Here is a 6,140-nt window from a genome sequence, read left to right as displayed (position 1 = left end):
AATTTGCCGCCTACCTTGGGGAGAGAAATACCACTTCTTAGCGTGTGCTAATTTATTCAAATTCATGAATGTTTAAAATTATGCATCTCCTAGGATTGCAAAATAATAGTATGTCAAATAAGAGAAAACTGCACTTTCTCTTCTTGCATGCTCCCTGCATGAAAACAAAAATAAACACAGTTCCAGGCCTACTTAGGTCTGGCTTAATAGCATGCCTAAACCAGTCCATCAGCCCAGTATTTTTCTCTTAACGACACCTGCTTGCAAAATGATTATCTGTGTTCAGAGATATCTGCAGTCACTGCTGCCAAATAATTATCACCAGGGCATTGTGGCAAGAAGAATTAAGACCGGAATTTGATGTTAGATCTCCTGGGGCCCAGCAGATGAAGGCTAAGCCTTGAAGGAATGATGCCCATTGTTCATGATACAGATTGCCCAGTTCCACACAGCTAGCTAACTTAGAAGTGAAAAAAACAACAACAACGCCAACCTATAGTGCAATGTGAAAATTTAAAAGCCTAATTCCAGGATGCCCTGTTTCTATTTTATTAGGCATGTCATTGGCTCACATTAGTGTAACCAAGATCTAAAATTGTATACATCTCTGTGTCAGTCTGCCGCTCTCATCTAATACCTGTGCACGCCCTTGCAGGTCCAGTTTCTCCTGACTGCCATATCCCTCACTATTATCCTATAACATCACCAACCTGTCTCTCTGTTTCAGGTGCCTGCTGTACAAAGATCACATCCTCTCTCATGATGGATTTTCATCCTCTTAACTACTGCCTGGTCATGCCTCTCCCTTTTGCCTCCAAACTGCTGGTACATGCATATGCCCGCACTGCTGAGGGCGGGTGTGCTCCCGAGGGGGGCGGAGCGTGACCTGAGGGGGGGGGGCAGGGCGCAGAGGGTGCCCTCCCAGGCGCGGGATAGCAGCTTGGGTGCACGGAGTGGTGCGCATGCCCTGCAGCCAGGGGCGGAGCAAGCCGCTTATGGGGGCGGAGCAAGCCGCTGATGGCGGACATTTGGTGCACCACCCGCCCACAATTCCCAAGCCTCTCCCAAGCTGTCAAAACGAAAGTGGAAGGGGGTAATTCCGCCATGAAAGTGGCACAGCTCCCCCCTTACCCCGACGGCTCAGGGTAGGCTTGGGAGTCGCAGGTGGGCAGTGTGCCAAATGTCACCCACCCCAGTGAAGACACCCGGGGTAGTCCGCCCCCACCGCTCCCCCCTTCCTCCACCCCTCCATGCCGGTGACCCATTTTAACTTCTGCTCTTTGAGCTCCTGTGAAATCTCCAAGACCCCCAGACAAACTTCTCACTGCCAAGTCCTGGGACATGGGCACATCAGGTTCTGCACTGTCCATGCTGAGTGGCAGTGACTCTTCGGGGTTTCTGGCAGGAGTCTTCTGTACCCTGCAACATGCCCCAGGCACTCTGGGCGGCTTCCAACATATATAAAAGCATAATCAAACATTTAAAAACTTCCCAAAACAGGGCTGCCTTCAGATGTCTTCCGTAGGTTGAATAGTCACTTATCTCCTTGGCTTGGGGGTTGCATAACCTCCAACATGTCTCCGATGAAAATAGGGACGTCCTAATGGAAAGTGAGACATTCCAGGATCAAATCAGAAATCCAGGAGTGTCCCTGGAAAATAGGGACACTTGGAGGGTCTGGTCTTTCCCAGCCCTGCCAGGAGATGTCAGGGACTAATCCTGAGACTTTCTGCACAGAGGGCTCTACCACTGGAATGTGTGCAGCAGGTGTAGGTGGGAGCAGGAAGTCTCCATTTCAAATATTTGGCTGTGCTTTCCAGCAAATAAATCACTGCTGACTGCCGTGTAGGACTCGCTCTGGTAGGAGGACATGGTTTGTTCTTAATCAACCAGCATGCAAAACTTTTTTTTAATGATGAGAAACAAGGCTGAAGTATAGGGTGGAGCGAGCAATTGGCCCACCCTATGACTTTTCCCACATTTACTACCCTTGGCCAGTGATAAGATTTCTTGTTCCTTAAATATGCTCTATGAACATATGCATGGCCTTGCCTCTATCCCTTGGCTCAAGCCCTCCTCAAAACCAACATTTCTGTGTGCCCTTTATCTTCTTAAATTTCTTAACCAAGCTTCAAGTACATAACAATGAGACTTGTCCACGTTCTTCCCTCCCATTCTCTTGTCTGTTGTTTCCTTTGTCTGTAGTTTCATGTGGTTTGTTTCAGGTTGTAAGCTCCTTGGGAGCAGGGACTCATATATGTTGCATGTGTAAATCTGCAAGGTGCCATCATGCACACTGATGGTGAAGCATGCGGAAATAAAAATATATCCATGCTACAAGAGCTAACTCTTTATTTAAGAGAAAAAAACTACACTCTTTGTTAATGAATTGTTGACTTATTACTCAGCAGAATCACATACCCTCCAGTACCGTGACAGCAAGATGTGGGACACCAAGTTCCTGGACGCCATCTTCCTGTTTTTTTCTTGTGAGAGCACGGCGGCCATTTTGGAAGCCGTGATCTCGCATGATTTCACGCCGCAATTTTCCACCCAAAAAGCGCTTTTTGGGGCATGGTGCCCAAAAACGCAGCACCCAAATTGGCTGCTGTTCTCCTGCAAGAAAAAAGGGGGTGTCCCAGTTTTTCTGAGACATTTGCGGGGTATGAAATCACACTTCACCTCCCTTCCTCAGAACAGCCTTCTCCACCTGGTCCTAAATGGTCTGTGTGTGTGTGTCCCTCCTCTGCTGTTCAGAAAGATTTTCTACTTCCTTGCATTGATTTGTCAAAATCCTGTTTTGGGTTGTTAAATAGTCAAGTCTTCATACACAAGACAGATAAAGGTTCGCCAGCCTTTTGGGACCTATGGGCACATTTGGAATTTTGTGATAACGCCACAGGCGCTAGTCACAAAGGGACTGCGAGCGACACCACACGAATGGCTGCTACATCTTAAGAAGAGCAGAAAAGGAGACAGGAATGCAAAATGGTGTGGGCATGTACCCCCCCCCCCGGTCTCCCATGATTGGGGCAAAGAAACCTTCATCAGCCACCATCACACTTGTTCATTGATAGAGATACTCACTGCCTCCCTCTGGAATAGAATGGAGAATGAGTGACTTATCCTGGCATCCAATGAAATATGGGCATGTTTAAGGGAGCGTGTTCAGTGTTGGAGAGTCCAAGTGAGGGCAAAAAAGGAGTTGATTAACCACAGAGGGGGGAAATATTTATTTAAATGATGCTTCTTGAGTGAGAAAATGGTGTTTTTTACCGTTCCTGATTGCCACTTCTATTCCCTGTGGGATGTTAATAGCTAACAGGGGTGTAAAAAGCTTCTCTAATCAGCAGCAGTGGGAAAGAGCTCTGTCCTTAGAGAGTGGTAGCCAGTCAGACTTTGCAGTACAGGGCTAGGTGGACCAATGTGCTGATTCAGTAGAGGACCACTCTCTAGACGTGAAAACCGGCAAAGCCCTGTCTCTCTGCCTGCCACCGAACAATAATGTGCAGTGTGCGTATTTGTGGTGAGCTTGAGTTTTGAGGGCGTGTAAGACAACTGGATCAGGCCGATGCACACCATCTAGTCCAGCCCCATGTTCTCACAGCGACCAACCAGATGCCTACAGGCAGAAGCACGCAAGCAGGACTTTGGTGCAATAGCAACCTCTCTTCTTGTGGTTTCTATAAACTACCTGTGACTGTGGAAGTGGAACCTATCTATCCAGGTTAGTAGCCATCGATAGCCCTCTCCTCCATGGATTTGTCTAATCTTTCAAAGCCATCCAAGCTTTTGTCCCTCACTGTCTCCTGTGGGAGCGAATTCCATAGTTTATGAGCTGTGTGAAGCACTTTCCTTGGTCCGTCCTGGATCTCCCAACCTTCAGCATTCTAATGTCCCCAAATTCTGGTGTTATGAGAGTTTTTCTCTATCTGCTTTCTCAATGCCATGCATAATTGTGTGTGTGTGTGTGTGTGTGTGTGTACGTGTGTGTGTGTGTGTGTGTGTGTGTGTGCGCAAAACTATCTGGTGGGAACTTTGGCTGCCAACACACCACCACCTCCTTGCAGAGCACAGACCCCCATCCCTTCTCCCACAACCCTATCCCCGAGAAGTCCTCTCTGATGGTAAGGGTAAAGGTAAAGGGGACCCCTGACCATTAGGTCCAGTCGTGGCCGACTCTGAGGTTGTGGCACTCATCTCGCTTTATTGGCCGAGGGAGCTGGCATACAGCTTCCGGGTCATGTGGCCAGCATGACTAAGCCGCTTCTGGTGAACCAGAGCAGCACACGGAAACGCCGTTTACCTTCCTGCCAGAGCAGTACCTATTTATCTACTTGCACTTTGATGTGCTTTTGAACTGCTAGGTGGGCAGGAGCAGGGACTGAGCAACGGGAGCTCACCCTGTTGTGGGGATTCGAATCGCCAACCTTCTGATTAGCAAGTCCTAGGCTCTGTGGTTTAACCCACAGCGCCACCCGCGTCCCTCTGTGACGATAGACATCCCTTTTTAAAGGGCAGCTCAAGACGATGAGGAGAAAACTGCCTCTCCTGTCCAAAGCAATAACATAAGTTTAGCGGTTAGGAAAGATGCTTCACGGGGTGCAAGTCATCATGCAGGCCATTGGCTTCCATTTGCAGAAGCAACTGCTCCATATTTGTAAACAGAATTACTTGCTTACTCCTAATATAAGCGTTGGGTGGCCGTTGTTTAGCTTCAAACTCTAAATATATATCCCCTATATAAATCTGGCTCGCAATGCCGAATGCATGTATTGCCTCTAAAGGTAGGTTGCCCCATAAAGAATAAAACAGACACAGAGAAAGAGGGAAGCCATGTGTTCCCTGCCTTGTCAGACACATTTGTATAATCAATTTACCATTTTTTATTCATCCTTGTTCCTGGGAAACTCAGCCTCTTTTTTGTTCCTCTGCAGGCAAATCTGCAAGATGCCTTTCCAGAAACAAACCCCACTTCTGAGGACTTGCGTCTGCTTACAATGCAAAACGTCGAAGGTTGTGTATTGTTGGTTCGACAACACCTCTCCATTTGATTCATTGGCTAGATCTCTGTGGGAAATCTAAGCATGGACTCCCTGCCTTCATTAAGTGAAAATAAATAACCAAGAGCAAAGAGTTTGATGCTTGGTTACCTAATGCTTTTGCAAGCAACCAGTATTAAGTTCGTGCTCCAATTTATATCATTGTTGTCAAGACACTGTTTTGGAACTTACTGCCTGCTTTTGCTGGGACTGCACGTTTGCAGGCAAGGTTATGAATCACATATGGAGCACAATAGAACCATCAGAGTTTCTGCCATTTTACAGGTAGGTAAAATGAAACAAAAGAAGGCTTCCAAAAAGGGCAATCCAATCTGCCAACCAGACCAGTTTTACTTGTGTGCAGGGATCATGCCTTAATCACCCTGTTGCTTCACTGACAATAAGGAACAATATATATCACATGCAAATACATTTGTGGGGGATTCTTCCATTCGAACAGAGTGGGAGCTTTGATCGCTATGCTGTCATTGTTCTTCCACCATAAGCACTGGATTAGTACATCACTTGGAGAGAGATTTTTTTTTTGAGCAAGCAGTTTGTTAGTTTGCTATATTAAAAAAACAAATAAGCTACATACAGAATTTAAGGTGAAATGCCTAAATGATCAAATTTATAAGAGGTGGCCTTATTTCATGGTGTAAAGAGTAGCCGAGGGGTCCCTCTTGGTCAGGGCCACCAGTTCCAGGGGGCTGAGCCTATTTGGCCCCCCTATATTTTTGAGTTTGGGCCAGCCCCTCTCAATATTCCAAAAGGGCAGAGGCGAAGCACAGAGCTGACTCTTGTGGCTGGCTCCTTCTCCTCTTCCTCCTTCTGTGGAAGGGAATAAGGGTTGAAGCAGCCTCCCACCAGTGGTTATACCAGGAGGAGGTGGGGGAGGAGCCACCAGCCATTGAAACCTCGCAGCTGCCATGTTGGACTCCACCCTCAGTTCCTCCCAATGTCCTGACGTCACACGTGCGACATTAGCCTCCCTAATCGCCCTTGTAAGCTGGCGCCTCTGCTCTTGGTAGTTTCGCTGTCCTCAGAATTTCAGGATCACAAAAGCGGCCCACGATAGGGCCTTCTCTGTGGTAGTCC

Source organism: Podarcis bocagei, assembly GCF_964188305.1.
Source record: "Podarcis bocagei genome assembly, chromosome: 5".
Taxonomy (NCBI): Eukaryota; Metazoa; Chordata; class Lepidosauria; order Squamata; family Lacertidae; genus Podarcis; species Podarcis bocagei.
This window is presented reverse-complemented; position numbering follows the sequence as displayed.